The sequence below is a fragment of the Pseudorasbora parva genome, chromosome 5 (genome assembly GCF_024679245.1).
Source record: "Pseudorasbora parva isolate DD20220531a chromosome 5, ASM2467924v1, whole genome shotgun sequence".
NCBI classification, from domain to species: Eukaryota; Metazoa; Chordata; class Actinopteri; order Cypriniformes; family Gobionidae; genus Pseudorasbora; species Pseudorasbora parva.
Genome location: NC_090176.1, coordinates 43762158 through 43785183, shown reverse-complemented (window position 1 = coordinate 43785183; position 23026 = coordinate 43762158). Strand labels below are relative to the sequence as shown.

At 37.9% G+C, this 23026-nt stretch overlaps 1 protein-coding gene and 1 long non-coding RNA gene across 3 annotated transcripts in view; one reads left to right on the top strand and one right to left on the bottom strand.

The window, feature by feature from the left end:
* Nucleotides 1–23026, bottom strand: part of itprid2 (ITPR interacting domain containing 2) — a 64780-nt gene that overhangs the window by 39145 nt on the left and 2609 nt on the right. The gene's annotated exons all lie outside the window — the stretch shown is intronic.
* On the top strand, nucleotides 18235–19222 carry LOC137076165 (uncharacterized). Its single transcript, XR_010905218.1, has 2 exons — nucleotides 18235–18631; nucleotides 18844–19222. It is a non-coding gene; the product is annotated as an uncharacterized lncRNA (long non-coding RNA).

Here is a 23026-nt window from a genome sequence, read left to right as displayed (position 1 = left end):
ATGTCTTTGATGCATTACTTGCACATGAAGTTGGTAAAGGGTGTTAACTGAAAACAGAATGTGTAATAGACCAGGTGTCAGCACATTAAGCAGCACTGTCTCCAATCACACAGACTCTCAAAGGCAAAATTGCATGGGCGGCAATCAAAAACAGACTGAAATGACATATATTATCTTAAATGGATGACTTCCCACTTTCAAGAATAAATACAGCAATTCTATGTAATCACTGCTGAACCCATGAACGCCAATAAATGCAAATCGTTAATCTACAGTTAGTATAATGCATGTGGAAAAAATGTCATAAAAGCGCCTCTTTAAAAAACATTTTTAAATGTTTGAATGAATTCTTCAATGACTCACTCATAAAGACATCCCCTTTTTAAATTACTGGGTGAATCACTTGTATTTTCTAATATTGTAATATATGTACACTGTAATATTTTGAATGAATGATTCAAATGACAAATACTTTTAGCTTGTCGCCACCAAATGGTGTAACAATAAGTTACTTTTAAAAAGGAAATTTACTTCATTTTGCTGCTAGCATAGGCATCAGTGTTTACATCTGAATTATAAACTTTCATCCCAGTACTTTGTGATAATTGGAAAATAATTTGAACTATTGTAACAGAAATAACTAGTAAGTAATGAAGAATAATAAAGAAATAATAAGTAATGTTTATGAAATGGTTTTATACATGACAAATGCTCTCTGTGGCTCAGTGGCAGATTTGACTGTTCGCTGTGATTGTACTTGTCAAAGGTTTATTACTAGGGCTGTAAATTGTTTAAAATATTTAATCGCGATTAATCGCATGATTGTCATGAGTTAACTCGCAGTTAATCGCACATTTTTATCAGTTGTTAATGCATCTTAAATGAATGTGTTGGGTACATGGATATGGGTATGGACAAATATGCATGCTTTATGCAAATGTCCGTTTATTATTAGTGAAACCATACGCAGAGCATGAAGACTAGACATGTATCAAAGGTCAACATTGTTCATATCTCTTAACCCTAAGCTTCAAAATCCAGAATAAGCAGTGATTTCTCTCATTTAAGAATATAAATAAAGGGAGTTTTTACACTGGCAGTTTAGTCCAGAACAGGGCACAGTTCGTATGAAAAATTGATAATGTGAAAGCTGTCATGCGGACCTGGGAGCGCAGCAGAATCACACCATACCCGGAGGAGGTCCATATTCCACGAGTAGTAATATAGTGTGGCCCCTTTAAGAGATGCGCGTTCCCTATTGAACTGCCAGTATTTTATGTGTGTGCCGAACTTCGGCACGATTCACGCGAACAGTGAGAGAAACACGGACTTGGGGGAGCTCTTGTTCAGAAAAATAATTGTTAATGTTAATGATTAATGATTTGTTAGTGTTAATGATTAACCGCTCGGATATGCGAGAGAGTGAGCTTGCATTGTATTCGCACATCACGCTCGGACTTCGAATGCAGACAATATGCTCAGTGTAAAAACACTTTTCTTTTGACTGGAGTCCAATAAAAGTTAAACAGAAAATATGGTAGCTTATAGGCAATAACTGCACTTTTTTCAGAATAGTAATGTTAATGTTAACCCTTTTCTTTCCCTATAAATGTTTGCTGCTGCATCCTTTACGTCTATGGCTGAACACGATTTCTCCAACTACGAGTTAAGCCACGGATCAAACAGAAAAAGCGCGCTGTTTTAATCACGCGTTAATAAAATGAGTGCCGTTAAAATAAATTTTTGTTAACGCGTTTATTTATTCATTTTGAATAAATTTCAGGCCTCTTTATTACATACAGGTGAATCATTGCCATTTAGGAATAAGATATGCGTGTTTGAATCGAGATTGCAATCTTTACAATTAATTGTGCAGCTCTAGTTATTATCGCTATGTTTTTGTCAAATAACAGATGCTAGTTGTGTTAAAAATGACACACTGCGCCTTTAAATGACACAGCCATCTTGAGTCCGTTTAAATATCCCCCCAAAAAATGTCATTTCCTTTTTTGTTACTTACAGTTTTTAATCCATTAGTTTGGCTCATTTCTTCAAAATTCTAAGATCATTTGGCAAAACAGTCTTACAGTTCAGCACAACCCTATAGCTCACTTGCAAAAGCTAATATCTCTCCCAAAACTGTTCACTTATGCTTCAAAACTAAATCCTTTTCCAATTTAAAGAGTCAGTGCCATTAAAATGGCATAGATCCTTCTCAATTGGTATGGCTCATTTCTTGAAACACTTTTGGTGCTTTTGCCAAAATAACGTGAATGGTTCGGCACAACATGGCTCACCTACAAAAGCTCATACCTGTCCCAAAACAGTTCACTCAAGTGACAAAAGTTAAATTTCCTTCTCATTTAAACAGTCAGTGCCCCCAAAATGCTTTGTCTCTTTGGCATTGAGTAAGCACTGCAAGTCAAAATGTTTAGATGTTTTGTCACTATGGCAGAGGACCATTGAAATATCCCTCATAATAGTTAACAGAATACAATGTATACAACTGAAAAAAAAAAAAGATATAGGATTTTAGAGTAAGAGTAGGCTCGAAGGTTTGACATCACACATTGCACTCATACTGCCAAGGGAATTCACACACATAGAATAACTTCCATACACCAGAACAAACAAACAAAAAACAATGAAAATGATATGCACCCTACAGTGCTGTAAATAAAGCTGGAGTTTCACAACTAACAGTTCTTCACTGGTCGCTGTCCTCACCCTCCCTCTCCTAGCCATCCACACACTGCTGTCACCTGACTGTCAATTGCTGTAATACATTTATCAAATGTTCATATCAGTAGGAATTCATATCAGTATTCATGGTATTATGTTCTTGACTCATTTTGACAACAGAACAGACTATTGTGCATGTGATGACTTATACAATGAAAAAACGCTGACATGTTTTGTGTCGAACAACCATTAGACCGAGAATCCACAATCAGTTTAGATCAAGAAGATCCAATCACATGGAAACTGTGCTAAAATTAGGCTACCTGTACTTAATAATTTGCAAAGATGTACTTAGACATTGAGACATGTACTTAGACATTTGCAATTTGATGAAATGAATGAGAAATTCAGTTCTGTCGTGAACAATTGCCAAGCGGTTTGGAGGTTTGTCCGTGTTGTTTAGAGAATGTAATTTCTGTTTGAGAAATGAGCCAAACCAATGGAGAACAACTGTAATGTATCAAAACGTCTTCAAAGAGGAGCTCTAGAAAATTTGATAATCTAAGAACTAAACTGTTACATGGGATGTTTCTGTTCAGGTGGCCCAAGGATCTGTCCAAATGCAACATTATTTGCTTGCCAAGAACAAAACATAGAGGGAACATTGCTTTCAGATATTACTGGAAAATCAAATAGGAGATGAAGGCCATGTGACGGCAGGGACAACACAACCAGCATGAGAAACTAATAACATCTACAGAGATTCTGTCCATACGATGCAAACTGAAGAAAGAGTGAGAGAAGGAGAGGAGAGAGAGAGAGAGGGGGGGGGTCCTTAGTTGTAATAGATGGTAGAAAAAGTCAAAAAACAAGTTGAGCAGGAAATGTCTGTTTAGTTGAAAGATTACAAGCTGGTGCGGAGTCATTTCCTGTTTTGGATCTGGCACTTTATGAAAGAACAGATGAGCCTGACCAAATGGGAAGGATTAATAATTTAGCGGTCTGATCTCTTACAATTCACACACTGCTATTAATAGCATTTGTCTATTTTCAGACCATAAGATCATAAAAACATTACTAAAATGAAATCTTGACCAGCACCACCTCATTTTATTACTAAAGTCTGGTGATTATAAGGACACACAAACAGATCAACATTGAGGAATAAACCTGCCTGAAAAAACCTTCAGAAAGGTTTATACAATCTACAACTAGGCTGCCTAATCAAATAATAGACAAAATAAATATTAAAATAAAGCTAAAAATCTCGGAAAACCTGGATATATGATGTAGTGATTTTTAAAAAAATATTTACTACATTTATGCATGTATGTATGTATGTATGCATGTATGCTTGTATGCATGTATGTATGTATGTATGCATGTATGTATGTATGTATGTATGTATGTATGCATGTATGTATGCATGTATGTATGTACAGGGTATTCTCACAAAAATGCGTATAAATAGTACGAGTGTGCAATGTCGTGCCAAAACTCATTTTGGCGTGTCTATGGCACGCTGTTTTTCACGTGCATATGATACGCATTTTATGGCGTATTATACATACGAACCCCCCACCCCACCACCCTAAACCTACCCAAGCGCGTGTCATATATACGCCCCACCACCCTAAACCTACCCAAACGCGTGTCATATATACGCCATAAAGTGCGTACCATATGCACGCCAAAATGAGTTTTGGCGTATACATTCCATGACATTGCACACTCGTACTATTTATACGCATTTATGTGTGATCGGGTTGGTATGCATGCATGCATGCATGTATGTATGTATGTATGTATGTATGTATGTATGTATGTATGTATGTATGTATGTATGTATGTATGTATGTATGTATGTATGTATGTATGTATGTATGTATGTATGTATGTATGTATATATATATATAAAATACATGTGATTCCTTATTACATAAATACATTACAAAAATAGATAGACATGGACATGAACTGCAGAGACAATATTAGAGGCTTGTCCTAATATTGTAGAATATGAACAAAGTTTTGATAAAATGGTCTAAAGCAAACACAGTCTCAGTTTTAGCTGCGTATCTGTTCAGTGTTCACAGTTTCAAATCTCAGAGGTTTCGTTATTTTTGGACTCCAGTGACAGAATGGATGTCAAGTCTACTTGAACAAAGTTAAAAGGAAGCAAATGGTGTACTCCAGTATGTAGACTCCCTAAAAAAACATGCCAAACACCCCTTTTTCTCATTAAAAACAAATTGTTCAATTGCAACACACAATGATTCATTACATTAGCACACGAATAGGCCCTCTCTAATGTCAGGTTCAACGTCATTTACAAATCACATCAGCAAATGTTGATTTGCCAGAGCGGTCCAAACTGGAACACTTTGAATGTTGTCCATTCGCATCTTTTACTAGTTCATGGGAAATATTCGTCCCGAACTTAAAATAGTACCAAAAAAGTTTGCAAATACTGCAAATATGAGTCCTAATAACAGTTTGTTACCTGGCCACTTTGACAAAAAAGTAGTATCGAAACAACATGCTGATAGATTTAATAAAGAGACGACACAAAAATCTGTGTCAATAACCCATGTAACATCAGCCACATGAGCAACATGGTCTATTCCCTTTCACAAACAGCGCAGTTGTTTAATACAACACAGTAGAACTCATGCTCTCTGCTACAATTTGGACTTGTGATTTGTAAACAGTGCAGATGGAGTTACATACTCTGCTTTAAATGGGTAGAGGCTAGGAGACGAAGGATGGGAAAAGCAGCAACCTAACATAAATAAGCGCTACTCAGCAACATCAAGCATGTCGCGTATCCACCAATCACATCAACTAGGGGGAAACATTTGTAGAAAACCCCACATGCATCAAAGTGTAAACATAACGTTCCAATATTCCCGGCAACCCAGCTGTGTTTTTCTTATGAACCTTGTGTTGTATAAGATATTTGCATTAATTTGGATGTTTACAGACGGCATGAAACAAAAGTTAACTCACCCTATGTTCTAAATGCATCCATGCATAATGGTTCTATTGACGTCACCGTTTGATACAATGTTAGGTTTCTTTTCATTTACTTTGAACAGACAGTACTGCAAATTGCAGTTTGTTCCACTTAGCGGTATTTAGTCCTCTGGTTGGTACAGTACAGCCTCCCTACTGAGCAGTAAACAGAATGCACTCTTGCATAAGCTGATGCGCAAAGGAAAGCCAAGCGATTCCAGACAGCGATTGATGCGTACCCATTTCCAGAACACACAGATTTCATCATTGGACTGTAATAGTGACCAAATGATTTTGTCTAACTATAACAATCGAAACCGCTTTAAATATTTTATTTTATGGCATAAACTATGGTCATACAGATTAAAGCAAGACATAATTCGGAAAAATGAAGTCTTTTTATTTGTGCATGATCTACACTTAAAATAAAAAAAAACATTGTGCTTTTGTAAAATAAAGAAAACAAACAGGATGCCGCGTTCTGCCATCCCGGTTTCCTTTCCGTGACGTTAATGGAGTGCGTCACAAAAATGAATTGAATATCAGTGTATATATTAGACTGGATAAACCCAGCCCGATCTCCCGGCGATTTGATTTTGCCCTACAGCTCAGGCTGGAAACCTGAAACCTATCCTGCTTCTGTTACAAATTTGCGGGGACCAATCACAAACCGGCGTATCCACCTGCCGCGCTATTGCTGGGTTTAACACGATGACGGATAGAGAAGCGATGGATTGTTGGTCTGATTGGTTGAATGACTATCCAGTTGCGTACAGACAGAGTCATTTGAACCATGCTTGTTGATCACAACTCTTGTGGTCTGATTGGTTGAAGGGCTATCCTATTTCATACAGACATACAGCCTGTTTATCACGCCTCTTGAGCTTAGTCTGGTGAAAGCTCAAGCTCTGAACTCTTGGGCTGCATTCAAATTCACCTACTTGTACTACGCCCTAAAAGTAGCCTACATACTGTTTTGTGAAGAAAAAAAAATACTCTATTGCTTAGTTACATGCATTCATCACAGTTTAAACTGCCGTCGATCATCTTGTCACAGTTAATATCCTCCACATTCAATTAAATGTTATTTCTCACCATTTCTGAGAGAAACGTAGTAAAAAGGTGATCTTGGGTCTTTCATGCAGATACTCTCCTCATGTGTTTGCAATTTGAATATTATGATGCATTTAAAAGTTAATGGCCAAACGTATCATTACAAAAGTTCTCAATGCTGTTGCTGGATAACATATAACAATAATTTTTAGTCAAGGTTAGATACTGATAATTAATCACTCAAACCCCTTTATCTAAACCTCTCTACTTAACCGTCAGACTCGCACATCTGCCAAGTTTGTAGTTTTTATAACACTTTTTATCCGTGTTTGTAGCTCCAATCAAATCCTTGTCCAACTCTCAATGGGTTGAGGGCAATATTAGCAATCAAAGCCTGCATGGATCTGGTTCTGATTCTAACCGGGAAAAGTAGACCATCTGGGTAGAAAAACTTTTGAATACTTATTTCAACATACAGTACCATGGTTATGCGAATTGTGACGCAGCATAGTTTTGACTCTGTGCATACTAGAGACCATAACATTTTTAAAAATATGTTCACACTTAACGGCCTTCCACCATAGAAAAGTGAAGCTGCCTATGTCTGAATATGCCGCTGACATCTTGACCAGATTTGGGACAGAGTCTGCAGTAGTGACCTCGGGAATGGAGTCCGCATAGTCGAGAGCAGGAAGTAGAGCCGCGATATCAAAAGCCAGCAGATGCAGAACAATTGCCTTTGCAGGATTTATATAGTTATTAGTGTACGTGATAAAAACCCATATCAAGACTAACCACTCCAAACCATGTAAACCAATAGCTGAATGTCAGAGCTCTGAGGAAAATCAATGACCATCCTCAATTCCACTGAATAAACACACCATCGCTATCATAATTTACTATTCTCAAACCTGTCAAAAAAAAAAGCTTTTCGATAGAAAATTCCTTGAAAAACGATGACTATTTTTAAAATGCTGCATGCACCCCACACATGCTCTCGCTATGACCCCCTTCTGTTGAACTGAGGACGTCCCAGTTCCCACATCTCATTCCAGATCTGACCGGTTGATTGTTGTGTCCGTCCCCATGTCCCAAAGGCCCCGCACAAAAATAGGCCCGGGGCTCCAAGTCAAACAGGCACAAACAACAGCACATCAAAGCGCATCCCAAGAAATATCCCATAATTAATGCATCATGCTTACACAGAGACCTAGTGATTAAGACCACATCCGGTCTAAACAGGCTGATTCTAAATAAGACTGGTTGATTTATTTAATATTCAAGATAACTTCAATGGAAATATAAAATGAAACATGAATATTTATTTTCATATATTATGTTTCCAAAGGACAGCGTCATCAGACTGGTTCCCCAATCCTTCCTTGTCTCACAATATGAAAGCATGTAGTGCTCCTGAAATAAACATGGAGGTGAATTATATAATGTATGCATTACTAACATTATTAAATGGAATTGCAAAAATAATTCATAATAAATTAATGCCATTGGATGGACAAACATGTAGTCACACTCCAAAATCACATTATTGATGGTTGTAGCTATAAAATCTTAAATATAGTGAGGGGGGAAAAATGGTGAAAAGATGGCTTGATTATTTTAAACAACATTTATAATGTATTTTACTTCTTGGATTAAACATTTGAAATCTACTTGGCAATGATATTTGTCTGGTTAAAATTATGGTTCCAGTGCTGCCTTAATATTGAAATATAAACTCACCTAAAAGATTATTAGGAACACCATACTAATACTGTGTTTGACCCCCTTTCGCCTTCAGAACTGCCTTAATTCTACGTGGCATTGATTCAACAAGGTGCTGAAAGCATTTTTTAGAAATGTTGGCCCATATTGATAGGATCGCATCTTGCAGTTGATGGAGATTTTTGGGATGCACATCCAGGGCACGAAGCTCCCGTTCCACCGAATCCCAAAAATGCTCTATTGGGTTGAGATCTGTGGTGACTGTGGGGCCATTTTAATACAGTGAACTCATTGTCATGTTCAAGAAACCAATTTGTAATGATTTAAGCTTTGTGACGTGGTGCATTATCCTGCTGGAAGTAGCCATCAGAGGATGGGTACATGGTGGTCATAAAGGGATGGACATGGTCAGAAACAATGCTCAGGTAGGCCGTGGCATTTAAATGATGCCCAATTGGCACTGAGGGCCCTAAAGTGTGCCAAGAAAACATCCCCCACACCATTACACCACCACCACCAGCCTGCACAGTGGTAACAAGGCATGATGGATCCATGTTCTCATTCTGTTTATGCCAAATTCTGACTCTACCATCTGAATGTCTCAACAGAAACCAAGACGCATCAGACCAGACAACATTTTTCCAGTTTTTCAAATGTCCAATTTTGGTGAGCATGTGCAAATTATAGCCTCTTTTTCCTATTTGGTGGAGATGAGTGGTTCCCGGTGGGGTCTTCTGCTGTTGTAGCCCATCCGCCTCAAGGTTGTGCGTGTTGTGGCTTCACAAATGCTTTGCTGCATACCTTGGTTGTAACGAGTGGTTATTTCAGTCAAAGTTGCTCTTCTATCAGCATGAATCAGTCGGCCCTTTCTCCTCTGACCTCTAGCATCAACAAGGCATTTTCACCCACAGGACTACCACATACTGGATGTTTTTCTCTGTAAACCCTAGAAATTGTTGTGCGTGAAAATCCCAGTAACTGAGCAGATTGTGAAATACTCAGACCGGCCCGTCTGGCACCAACAACCATGCCAAGCTCAAAATTGCTTAAATCCAATTTCTTTCTCATTCTGACATTCAGTTTGAAGTTCAGGAGATTGTCTTGACCAGGACCTTACCGCTAAATGCATTGAATCAACTGCCATGTGATTGGTTTATTAGATAATAGCATTAATGAGAAATTGAACAGGTGTTCCTAATAATCCTTCAGGTGAGTGAATATTAATCATGGTCAAAATGGCTGAACATTTTTGAGATGAGTTATTGTTTTATAGCTAGTTCACACAGGCATAATTCCCAGCTATTTTAACCTTTAAGAGGAGCTTAATCCTTTTTTATAGACATAGATGCTTGTGAGGAAAACACTACTGATTTTAAGAAAGAATGGCCAGTGACCTGAAAGTAAATGTTATCTTGCAACCATGCAGTGATGTCAAGAGCTTCAAAGCAGAACAAGATAAGCCTTACCCAGCAAGCTGCTCTTTTTGAACCACACCTGCAATGTTTTCTTCCCAAAATAGAAACACAATATCCAGTCTGCGCAAGTGCCTTAGGGAATTGCCACCCTCGATGACCTTTGGTATTGGCTCCAAACACAAGCCCAGGGCCTAGTATGTGATATAACATGGCACTCTGACGAAGTCCACCATTGTGATATTGTTTCAGAGACCATGGCATCTAAGAAAAGAAAAGGTTGTTCTGTGACCCTCCCATAAGTCCCTTAGGGGTGAAAAGTGCTGCTGTTGACAATTTTTAGGGCCAAATATAACACCCTACGGTACACTTAAAACAAAACAATTGTGTATTGTTCCAGCTCAGCATTTCCAAACTTGATAATGCTCTATTATCTCCGCAAAGATCACCAGTGAACCATCAGATTTCTCTCTGAGGAATGCAAACATGAACAATGGTCAGTCAAGAGCCACAATTTGAAGGCATGTTACGTGCAAATTGTATTAAAAATAGGGGATTTCATTAAACTGTTCTTTGAACATTTTGCAAATCTTTTTTTCTTATACAAAAATGCACCAATGCATCAGGATCCTTTTTAAATATTTGTATCTTTTATATTCAGTTATATAATTTGACATTTAATGGTGGTGGTCACCTTCAGTGCATCACAGTCGCTTCTATGAGATGCGGTATTGGACGAAAGTGAAGCCAACCGAGTGAGAAATACTGAAAGCGATATCTCTCTCTCCCACGCAGTTGGCACAGTGCCAATCACAATCCAATTATGTCACTGTGATATATCGCAAAACACTATACAATGACGCATGATGTGTATGAGGTAGTTGCTGATCCCCGGACTTAATTTCTAGGATTAGCACACTGCATTGCATTGATGTTTTAATAATTGCATAGACTGTTTCAAGTCTTCCATGTGAAGTGTAAATACCACAACATCCTAATATGGGCACTGCAGACAGGAAATGAAGCACAACCTAAAACTAACTCAATGCTTTTAGCTTCAAAAGAGATCAAGGGCGAAGAAGGGAGAACGATATCATGTATCTTTGTTCCTCAACCAGAAAAGTGTTCACCGGAGGGCTAAAATCTAAACATCAATCTCTTCTGAGAATGTGACGTTCCTTTGTTTTGAACATGTGACAGTGTGCTTATAGTAGTGGCACTTTGGGTAATTCTCCATCTCTGCATACACTCAAGTCTTTTTCCACTTGTCTTCTGACAGTGAGCGAGAAGACGGACTGAGAAAACACATTCAGGCACTATCAAACTCAATGTGTCCTCAAGAGGCACAGCAGCTGGAAGTTTCACTACCAAAAAAATCCACACGTCTTATTCAGCACGTTTGTCTTGTTTTTCAGTAAAAATATTTAAACATCTTTAACCCATTAAACGCATAGCTCGAATGTCATTCATACCTTCCACCTCATTCATTATTTTAAGCTAGGCATAAACCATCTAGTTTTACTCAATTATTTAATTATAAACAATATAACAAGAAAACAATATTTAAATTATAAAAGAAAGCCTGTTTTTCAATTAATTATTTGTAACAACTGTACAGGGTCGCTAATGACCCGAGGTGTGTAACGGTAAGTATATTTTTTTCTAAAAAACAATAAAGGTGAATTGCACTGGTTCAGTCATCAACGATTCAATTATTGAATCTTTGAATACAGTTTTGAGAATACGTTCGCGAATATGAGCCAGATGTTTAAAGGAAGTGTATGTAAGATTGTGGCCAAAACTGGTACTGCAATCACTATCCCCTCTCCCCCACCCCCTGACTCGAGGTTGCCAGATAGGCTGCAGTAGAGCCCTGCACAGGCCTCAAATCTAGGCCCTAGCCTGGACCTGGCCCGAGACGCTAAGGCCTTAGCCCGGCCCGTGTCCGACAGCTTATCAAAATTCTCGGCCCGAGTCCAACTAAAGCCTGTGTTTGTTTGTTTTTTACATTGTTGCAGCCATTAAAATAGTTCATTTTTTTTATTTATGTCAAAGTAGTTATATTTTGTTTCGTTTGTTTATCAAGTTAATTTAGAAAAATATTTAGAGCAATTTTTGTTTGTTAAGTCAAAGTAAAAAAATTTAAGTGATGAACAACCGGCCAACGGCCGACAGCGAGTTAACCGCATGTTTAATCAATTTAGCCTCTCAAATCAACTGGACTTGTCTTGCCTATAATACAATCCATAGATATATAACACCTTAAGCATTACAATGTTAGTTAATTTAGCTTACTATTACCACCACAGTAAAAGGCATTTTTGATGAGCTAAGACAGCAGATAGGCCCACTGCTCGCAATGGTGCTTATAACAAAACGGGCTAAACAATCTAAACAAATAAAAAAATAAAATAACATGCAGGTTGTGTTATACCTTACACCTCCGCAAAATAAATATAAATCCGATCAATCTTCAATTCCCGTGGTATATGCTCATTTAATGCAGTTCACAGTAGGGTTGTCAAAATTGCTCAAAAATGAATATTCGAATATTCCCTCTAAAATAAACACGAATATTCGAACATCTGGTTGCGCATTTTGTCAATGCATTACGTCATTAACAGGGCAAATAATTCGAAGAGACATAACTACTTGTATAGGTAGACTATTTAAGTTTAAACATATTTGACAACGTATTACTTACACCAAAACAAGTAAATCAACTAGATGACGCTGTTCTCTGCGGGTACATGAGCAATGAATGCCGCTGATGGTCTGGAGCTAACATCATAATGACCAAGACCGCAGACCTCACTCTCTCTCGTCCTCTCCCTCACGCTCTCTGTGCATAACGGTTTAAATGTACAAAATTTGAGTGCTGAGCAAGAGTTTTGTGCAAACAATTTAAAGGTCCCATTCTTCGCGTGTTTTCGAAGCTTTGATTATGTTTACAGTGTGCAATATAACACGAGTTCATGTTTCGCGTTTAAAAAAAACAGTATTTTTCACACAATTTACTTATCTGTACAGCGCTGTTTTCTCTGTCCTAAAAACGGCCTGATGATTTCCTTGTTCTATGAAGTCCCTCCTTCAGAAATACGTAACGAGTTCTGATTGGGCCAGCGCTTCCTGTGTTTTGATTGGACAGCAGCTTAGCGCACTTTGCCCGGAAAGGTCCCGCCTCTTACCATAACGGGGAGATGCAAGCGCTGAATGCACGCTCTTCTCCACGTGGGAGAGCAACAAGACCACGCCCCCTATTTTGCGTGTTCTTGTGGGCGGAGGGTTAGTCAACAAACGGTTCTAGTGACGTCATTACATCCCTGCACTTCCTGCTGTAGTCCAAACCGGCCGTTCACTGTAGGCTTTGAAAGGGAACTTCTGTTAAATAAAATATCTCGCTTGGCATTGAACTTTGAGTTTTATAATTTTACAGGTATTATTTATGCTCTAACAGCAACATTACACACTAACTAAAGTTTGAAATAAGGAATCGCGAAGAACGGGACCTTTAAGGTTGCGACTCTTTTCCCAAATAAAGCAGGCTTTATTCAGTGATTGAAAGAAATATTGTTAATATTAGTTTAAGTTTTACAGCATATTGAACGCTCTGAGCGAGCTGTGCTAAACATGGAGCTTCCCCTTGAGATGAAGCGGTGAATAATCATACAAGTGAAAGGAGTGCATTTATCCTTTATTCATGCAATATCTATTCAGTCAGTACAGTATCCTAAACTTTAGTAATGTTTCTGTTTAACGTTAAATAAAATGAGGCATGGTATGCTAACTGTATCTTACTGCATATTAACTTAATATGACTATCTCACGGCTCATCAATTTTACCTCCTACCGATCAAAATCCAAAGTACTTCCAGACATGGCTTTTTAGATTTTGGAGGGTTAAAATCTCTTTCTCTGCCACGGTCGAGTTGGGCTGTGTACTTTCTGCCATCTTCCATGCAAGACGCGCCAACTTCAGCAGTGACTCCTGTGACCTGTCCCTGAACCTTCAGGCGCGACAGCGCTCCCATGCGCGTGCCCACTCGCAAAGCAGACAGCCACACCTTTACTACCGTGGGCGTTTTTCCCCCAATTCATTTTATTTTTTTATAAATTCAAATATTCATTTTTACCTTCGAAATTTGCTTTTTAAAAACTATTTGAATTGATATTCGAATTTGGAATTTTCACACCGTTTGCCAGGAGTAAAATTTACACAACGTGATTTAAACAACCAGATACATTTACATTTGTCCAGTTTCGTCTGAAATGCTTTCATGGCCCTTCTGAATTGGTTTGTTTGAGTGATCGGAATTAAATACGTCTCGAAAAAAAGGCCTACTCCTGGTAATTTCGCAATCAGATAGATACCTGGTCAGAGAAAATGAATGAATGAACCAGTTGTAAGAAGGCCATAACTCTAGAAGGCTGTAGTAAAAAGGCTGCAGGATCAGCAGAAGCGTTTGTATCTGGAGCTGTGGTAACTAGAGCAGATCTGGCAACCCGGATGCAGAAACACTACTGACTTCATGATTGGTCAATAGGTGGAGGGAGGAGCTTCAGGCCAAAACACAACATGTCAACATCAACATCATTTGAGGACTGCAACAACAACTTTTAAATGACAATATCCTGGCCGGACTACTGTCGTCAGTGATAGAAGAATTTGAAATTAACATGATTTCTTAATTTCTAGTGACATATCAGGGCCATTTTATGATTAATTGAAATACATTTCTTACATACAGTTCCTTTAACGTATTGGGGAAATGAGTTCTGACGATGACAGTGACGATGGTATAAAACATCTGCTCAAACTGAGCCCTTCCAAAATCCAAAAGGTAAAATGCTTTATTTTATTCTTCTGTAATCGATACTCTAATATCAGGGGGGTTTTATATTATCGCGACAGGTAGAGATCCATCTGTGCTAGATATAGATCCGGGTCGATAAAGACCCAAATATTATTGGTGAAAATCATTAGTGCAAAGTAAAAAAAAAAAAAACAAAAAAAAAAAAAAACACCGAATTCAATTATTTTATGTTATTAGCCTATTTTTTTTTAATTAAATGCACACATTCATCACAGTTTACTTACAGTGCTAGTAGACAAAAGCAAAATCATATCATGCAGTTATTGCGTATGATAATGTAGCAATCTTTAAATGTTTTTGCTTCAAGATCCATATACTTTCAACATCAAATGGCGACCTAACCAATCACCATAACTGTTTGTGATACACAGCTAAACAAAATGAAAACTGTATAAATATTTATTTTACCTTGTACAGTTTTGTACATTTCCTGAGACAAGGTCAGGCACCTACCCAATTTGTCTAGTTTCTACCATATTAGCACATACAGTTTGATGTTTACATCAAAAGACTACTTCCAAAAAATGATTTTAAGATCATTATTATGCCTATTACCCTTAAATCAAGGCTGATTCCACCTGGACCTGCTCATTTTCTCTGTTAATTTAATGAAAATTGTTTCTAATAGCAAAAGGCAGAAAAAAAACCCTGTCTTTCTGCACACACAGATTAATTGTTTTTTTCCTTTTAAATCCAAGTGTCTGCTTTATGGCACAATTTGTATTCTAGACACTGCGTTTCCACAAGCTTGCAATAGAGCAAGGTACAATGAGAGAGAACAGGGTGCCAGGGTAACGCACAAGGTCAAACAAACAATTTGACGGATCTTGATACTTTATAAGTGGCAAAAGCAACAGGACATTCTGTCACAGTTACTCTACCACCCAAGAAGTGAAACGGGGAGGTGTGGGACGTGAGCAGCGTTTAGAGGGCTAATGATGTAACTTAATTACAGATTCAACACAGTGCATGTACAATACAGTGAAGTTAGTTAGATTATTTTACACCTAAACAATACCTCAGAGTGTGTAAACTAATGTCATCATGCCACTTATGTCAAGAAATAAGCAAAAAAAAACATTACCTGGTACCTTAATGAATTGTTGAGTACTTTAACAACTCTATTCAACTCTACACTATTCTAATGTGTGCAGTCACTAAGATCTTTTTCTCTCTTTATTGTTGAAGAAATTAATAATTTTACTCAGCAAGGATGCATTAAATCGATCAAACGTTACAGTAAAGATGTATAATAGGGCTGTAACGATATGCGATATGAAATCGAAATCGCAATACGCAGGTCCACGAACCTGTATCGCGATCTGAGAAGGCAGAATCGAGACACACCCCTTCCAACTCCCAGAATTATCCTTCCTGTCCAGGTCCAACTTTTAATTCAGAAGTATGGCAACATTTCAGCTACCCGGTGGAGAACAAGGATGGCTATCGTGTAGTTGACAAGACCCACACAATTTGCCGTAAATGTTTCAAGAAGCTTCCCCAAACGGCTGGCAAAGTGGTGTGAGCGTGGCGTTTCTGTTGCGTGTCATCCACGGGGCGGCTGCGTGGCGTTTTCTCTTTCTTTGCACACCAGAAGCGTGTCTGACGCGGCGCTTCTGTTGGTATTGATGTACAGGAGGCCCTATACTTCATGTTAAATATATATTGCCTATTGGTACCGCAAAGAAAACGTCGGCAGTAGCCTATTGACCATACAGATATATGGTATTGACGGCAAAATAGGCTACAGAATACTGTACAGAATAAAACTGTTTTGTCCCCCCCATATCGAGGTTTGTATCGTACCGTGGGTCAAAAATCGTGATACGAACCGAATCGTGGGTTTGGTGTATCGTTACAGCCCTAATGTATAAATATTTCTATTTAAATTGAATGCAATTTTAAACTTTCTATTCATCAAAGAACACTGCAAATCATCATATTAGAATGATTTCTGAAGAATCATGTGACACTGAAGATAATATTATGGTTTATAAAATAAACACAGCATTAAAGGGGTTACTTCAGCGATTAGCAAATGGCTTTCTGTCAGTAGAAACCCTGAAATATATTCGAATGATCGTGCTCCCCCCTCTCATATCTCCCTGAGACAAGAGATTTATGCATTTTGTTTCTGGAAAAATTACTCCGGTGGCGCAAATATCGTCATCGGTAAAATGCTTGGCCAGACGCTAAAGACTACAGCCAGCAGAGGGAGCTATTTCCACATGAGGGAGCTGTTTTCAACTCGCGCGTGGGGGATGGGTTCGCACTCAAAGCTCAGCTCGGCTCAGGCATTCATGGAAACTGTGTGGCCAACGGAGCAAAGTGAGTATTTTATCTTCTCAAGTTAATTCCTATGAAAGTTAATCTTCCAAAGGCATGAACTGAAACACAGGCCAGACTGAACACGCGCTGAGAACTACTGCCGCGAGTGTGGACGCGTTTACCTCAGCTCTCATCACGAGCTCATATTCAGCTCATCACTATGTGTGTAAAACTCCTGCTGCGTTTGTGCTAACACTTCCTCAGCGGCTAAATCACAATATATTGACTGTTCTTTAACTGAACAGATTTTATGAAGATGAACGCGGTGGTGGGAAAGTAAAAGGGATTCAGTAGAGGTGGCTTTGGAACTGGCCTCACAGGGGAGCAAAGCATTCTGGGAATTGTAGTCTTTCATCCCCATGAGACAAAAACACATTTTTTGTCTTTTCTCAGTCTAGAAAGCACCAAATAATTTCACATTTCTACTACATTTATGACCCAGTTTAAATACAGATCCATCTTCCCAGCGCTGAAGTACCCCTTTAATTGGTGAGCATGAAAGACATTTCTTTCCCTTTTTTAATCTTACCGAATCTAGACTATTGAAAGGTAGTGTATATAATGTATCTAACAAATAGGGCTGTGTATTGACAAAAAATTTACAGTTCGATTCGATTTCGATTCGATTCAATATCGATTATTTGGGATATATCAGGTACAATACAAAAAGTAGCAATATGCATTTTTAAGGTACCTATACACACTCTTAAAGTACTGATATGTACCCTTTAAGGCACTAATATGTACCATTTAGTGGTGAGTAAGGTACAAAGATATACTTCTTCACTTTTGTACCTTAGCTTAGGGTATCACCACAGTGATAGCACTATACCTTTTTGTTTCTGACAGTGTATTAATGATACAGTTACATCATTGCCAATTTGTTTCTTTTGTTTAATATTTAAATGGTGGCTGTTATAAAAACTTGCAAGATGTATTCAAATATGCATTAAATATTGAAAAACAAGTCAAGTCAAGTCAAGTCAAAAACCATTGGCTGACTCAGTGAGTCATTAGAGTGATTCATTAAAAAGAATCAGCTCATAAGAGTCAGTTGTTTAAGAGGCAGACTTCAAACAATGTCATTATATAGGATATCCCAATAGAAAGATGAGAAAAACTCACAACTCAAAATAGTGGTGGAGGAAAAAAGTCATGAAATGAATGTTCCAGAGTATTTTTTTTTCTTTCTGTTGTTGAAAAAAAATAGAACCGGATCTTGCTTCACAATCCTAATGGTTTCCTTATTTATGAGTTGCATCAGATCTGAACAACTAGAGGCAGAATAGAACAGCCACATAAACCTTTGAAAAAAGCTTTTTGAAAAAAAAAAAGCTTTGGCCTTCTCATCGGCTGCCTGTTTGTTAAAGATCCAGCCACAGAGACACACCATGTACCAGCATTATGATAAAACCGTTTAATCATTAGCCTGAGCAAGGTCAGCGGTTCCCAGGGTTTCAATTTGCGCAGTGTGAAACAAACATATGGAGCACCCAGGGTGTTACCGCGAGCATGCACCAGAAACTGGGATTCACTCAGGAACAGGTGAGGCTCCGATTTCAAACTCTCTAAATCAGCAGCACCATATAAAGTTTAAGTGAATAATAAAAATAATCTGCTTTATTTTTTTCATAACATTACAAACACACACACACACACACACACACACACACACACACACACACACACACACACACACACACACACACACACACACACACACACACACACACACACACACACACAGTGATAAACAGCACTGACATTGGAGGAGGGCTGGCTGGAATCCCAGGAACTAGGCCTCGGCAAAGGATCTGATTATGGAAGAAATATGGAAAGCAATAGGAAGGAGCTGATGAGACAAACCGATGGAAGATCCATCAGACCGCCATGCTTCCTCAGAGCAGTACTGTAAACATCTCAGCACATGTATTATAAAGTTCAGGAGATTGATTATGAGTGCACTGCTTTTCATTCCAACTACTCTTAGATGCCCTGCTTAATTCAGAGCGCGGAATTGCCTACAGCATTGCCAGAAGTAGTGAATATTTAATGACAGCACTTTCATAAGAATTTCAAGTGGGGATACAAAATGTCAAAAAGCTTAAAATGTAAATACAAAACTCTAAATTATGATTAGATGTGTCATTTTTAAAGTCAATGGAAAAAGTATATAAACTCACATCTGTGAACACTGTTCTTTATTAACATTCAACATTGTGTTATGGTGGGTTGTTTGATCTGCTGCAGAAGAAGCACATGAACTGATCTTTTCTTCGGCCTTAATACCCGTCACAGTACAAAACATACAAGAATAAGCATCAGAAAGTGTGTTAAAAAACAGTCTACAGTTAGGCTAATAAACTATATCTTGGCATTTTTATTATTAATATAGATAACTATTTATTTAACATTGGTGTTTCTTAGATCACATTAATGGGAAAGTTTACCCAAATGAAAATCACCTCATTGGATTTCATTGCATGGACAAAAACAAACACGACAACAACAAAAACAGATATTTTTCAAAACATCTTTCGTGTTTGACAGAAGAAGGAAAGTCATACAGGTTGAGTAAATGAGGACAGAGTTTTCATCTTTGGGTGAACTAGTTCTATAATGTAATCTCATTTTATTAGTAAAAGTAACAAGTTTTAAAGTAACTTGTCATAGTGTCATTATACTCTGATTTTCACACAATAAAGGGGGTATAACATACACCGTTTTGCTTTTTAGCAAGCACCAGCCTTAGGGCTAAATGCTTTTGAGATCAGGTAAACTAGTTCTCATTTTCCAATAATGTCTCATCTATCTGGCACATGCCAGCCTGACGTGGTCATACTCAATTCTAATCAGAATATGAGTCTGAAACTGCTCTATTGGGCTGTGATTATGGGGCGTGTTTCAACCGAACCAGGAAAGACATTAGTTGGATAGACCTACAACCAATCAGAGCGACGCATAACGTTAGTTGTCAAATGTCAAGAGAACTCAACTGCACTGTGTTGCCAAGTCTGCGTTTTTCCCGAGGGTTGTTTTCCATGTGCGAGGGTTGAAGCGATCTCAAATTATGTGATATATAGACCCGTGAGTGCGAATTTTAGCATAAAATAACACACATTTAAGCTCCCGAATGCCATTTTCCCCCCCGGCTGGCATCCAGGCTAGCTCACTGCTATCTAAAATATAAAACTGGAGTGATGAGGCTTTGAGGTCATGTACTACCAAAGACTTTATATATGGAAAGACGATGTACTCCAATTACTTATGGATGGGAGAAAGTGCAACGCTCAATATGACGAATAAGCGCCAACTTCAAAAAATAAATGAGCCAATCGTTGTAAAGTCCTTGCGTCACTGCAGCAAGCTCCAGTTGCTAAAGGAACAGTGTTCTGCTGTGCTTAAAGGCTCCCTGAAAACAAAACTTTAGTTTTTAGCTTTTACTATGTTAGCTTTAAGGTTTTGAATAAGCTGGTGTGTTCCAAAACAATGACGAAATTTGCATTTAGCAGATATAAGCAATCAAAACTTACAGTCTCTCACTTCCGTTCAAATGGATCACAGATTTTATCATCACAGACTTCAGCTTCTCATTACATCTTATATCCAATCAAATGCTCTGGAGTCTGGAGTGTCCCGCCCCATAAATAGACGCTTACAATGCGGCTGAAATTGGACAGTTTTTCACACATTTACTATTTTCTACATGGTGAATGGCATATAGTGCACCATATATGTGATAGGAAATTATCCAGAATGATCCGCAAAAAAAGTCTGGTTTCACGTTAGTTTCAAGCACAACGCCACAAAACACACACACACACACTAACGGCTCTGGTCTAGACTAGAGACACAAGAGCGCAGGAGATCATATGCGCAAGTCAGCGCAGACAACAAAACATATCGGACCCATTTAAATTCTGCACAGAATGCTATATTTCAAATCGATATGGAGGAGTTTATGATGATAAATAGTTAGAGATTAGGAGGACTGTGGCTTTACCGAACAGAAAGGCTCTAGTCAAAGTGTGATGTTAACGGAAACGCTATTGGCCGTTTTAAAAAAAAGGGGGGAGTCATTTCAGGAGAAATTACCCCAACACACTGAATAAAGCGTTTACGAGGCACTTCAATGGCCCTTCTGATTTTCATCAGCTTTGTCCAGGCTGAAAAATTCCGTTTTTTGTCATGATTTGACCATTTAGAAACAAAATTTATGAAACAGCTATTGTCATTGTTTTCATTTTGTAAGCTCTGCGAACAGTTTTGGAGAATTTGATGTTTCCCCATTCAAAGGGAGCTGCACGTGCATGCCCGAGAGGTGTTTCAAAGATGGCCGCCATGTGAAATAACTTGTCTCAAAAGGACTTTGGTAGTACTTAAAAGCTGACATTAACATTTGGCAGATACACTACAGTTCAAGTGTTTTGTGGTCAGTAAGATTTTTTTTGTTTTAAAATGTAATTTATTCCTGTGATGGAAATCTGATTTTTTTCAGCATATTTACAGTGTCACATGATCCTCTAGAAATCATTCTAATATGATGATTGAGTGCAAGAAACTTTCCTTATTAGTATCAATGTTGAAAATTAAAGGTAATATTTTTTTGAAACCATGAATTCCCACATAAAACAATACTATAGTCTATTATAGTAGTATTACAGTAAATTACCATACTATAGTAAAGACACTAAAGTAAATTGTAGTATATAATATTTACTACACTTTGCTACATTTATTATAGTATGGTTCAAAAACACTATAGTATTTACTAGAGTAATTTTACTATAATATACTACAACATTTTTTTGTTCAATAGAACAGCATTCATTTGAAATCTTTTGTAACATTATAAATGTCTTTACTGTCACTTTTGATCGAGTTAGTGCATACTTTGGAATGGTCAAAAATGGACAGCAAAATCGTCCAAAAAATAATGACTGAATACTCATAACCGTGTTAATTTTTTTGCTCAACAGAATATCTCTCTCTCCTCATCTGACTATAGCAATAGCAAATATCAACTCATAGTTCACGGCTATTGGCCATTTTAAAAAAAAAACCTGCAAAACGTCCTATTATTTTAAGAAAACTGCTTGTCACCATATCATTTTGTGGGGTTTATAAAGCATCTGCTAAACCTTATTTTACAATTATTAAAGAGTACTGTAGACTGTACAACATACAGTGTCATTTCCCTCAAGTCTCTTTGAAGCTTTTCTCGAGGTTTCACTAAGCCGTGTCTGTTTCAGGCCCCTAGCTGAATTCATTTCCTGTGGACAAAGCCTCCAATAGCCATTCACATTAGCCACAGAGGACCTTTTCTGGTTTGTTTTTATGCACAAGGAAAATAAAACAACCCATTTAGGACAAACTTCTCCTGTCGTTTATAAGATGCTTCTCATGAGGCAGAAGATTGCTAAAATGCTTCCGGAAACTTTTTGCTTTCGTGTGACAGACTTCCATCAGCAGTTGGCACGTAGCAACTGTTTTGCATGTCTAATATGGGATTATTGTTGCTGATGGCTTATAAAACTGTACTTTGGATCTGAAACAGCAGGCATTAAGCCAAACTAATCAGGATGGCATCTAGACCAGGGAAGGAAACATAATACGCAGTTCCAATGACTTTCAGTAGCATCGATTGAAATGGTTCTCTTTAATATAATCTAACTTCCTATTGTAAATAACTGTTCTTTGCTAAGAAAACAGAGCCACACCTTTTGTTTAGTTAGCGTGACACATTTTCCACGAAAAGCAACTCGAGACTTGTTAACACAAAAACTCGGCTTACTTTTCCAACCAGTACTGATTGATGCTGATTTCTCTTTTTAAAGAGATAGAGCTCCTACATGGAAATTCTACAGATTGCGATGCAGCAAGTTTGAATAAAACAACCGCAAATGAGATCTGAAAGCTCTTACAGTCTATTACAGCTTC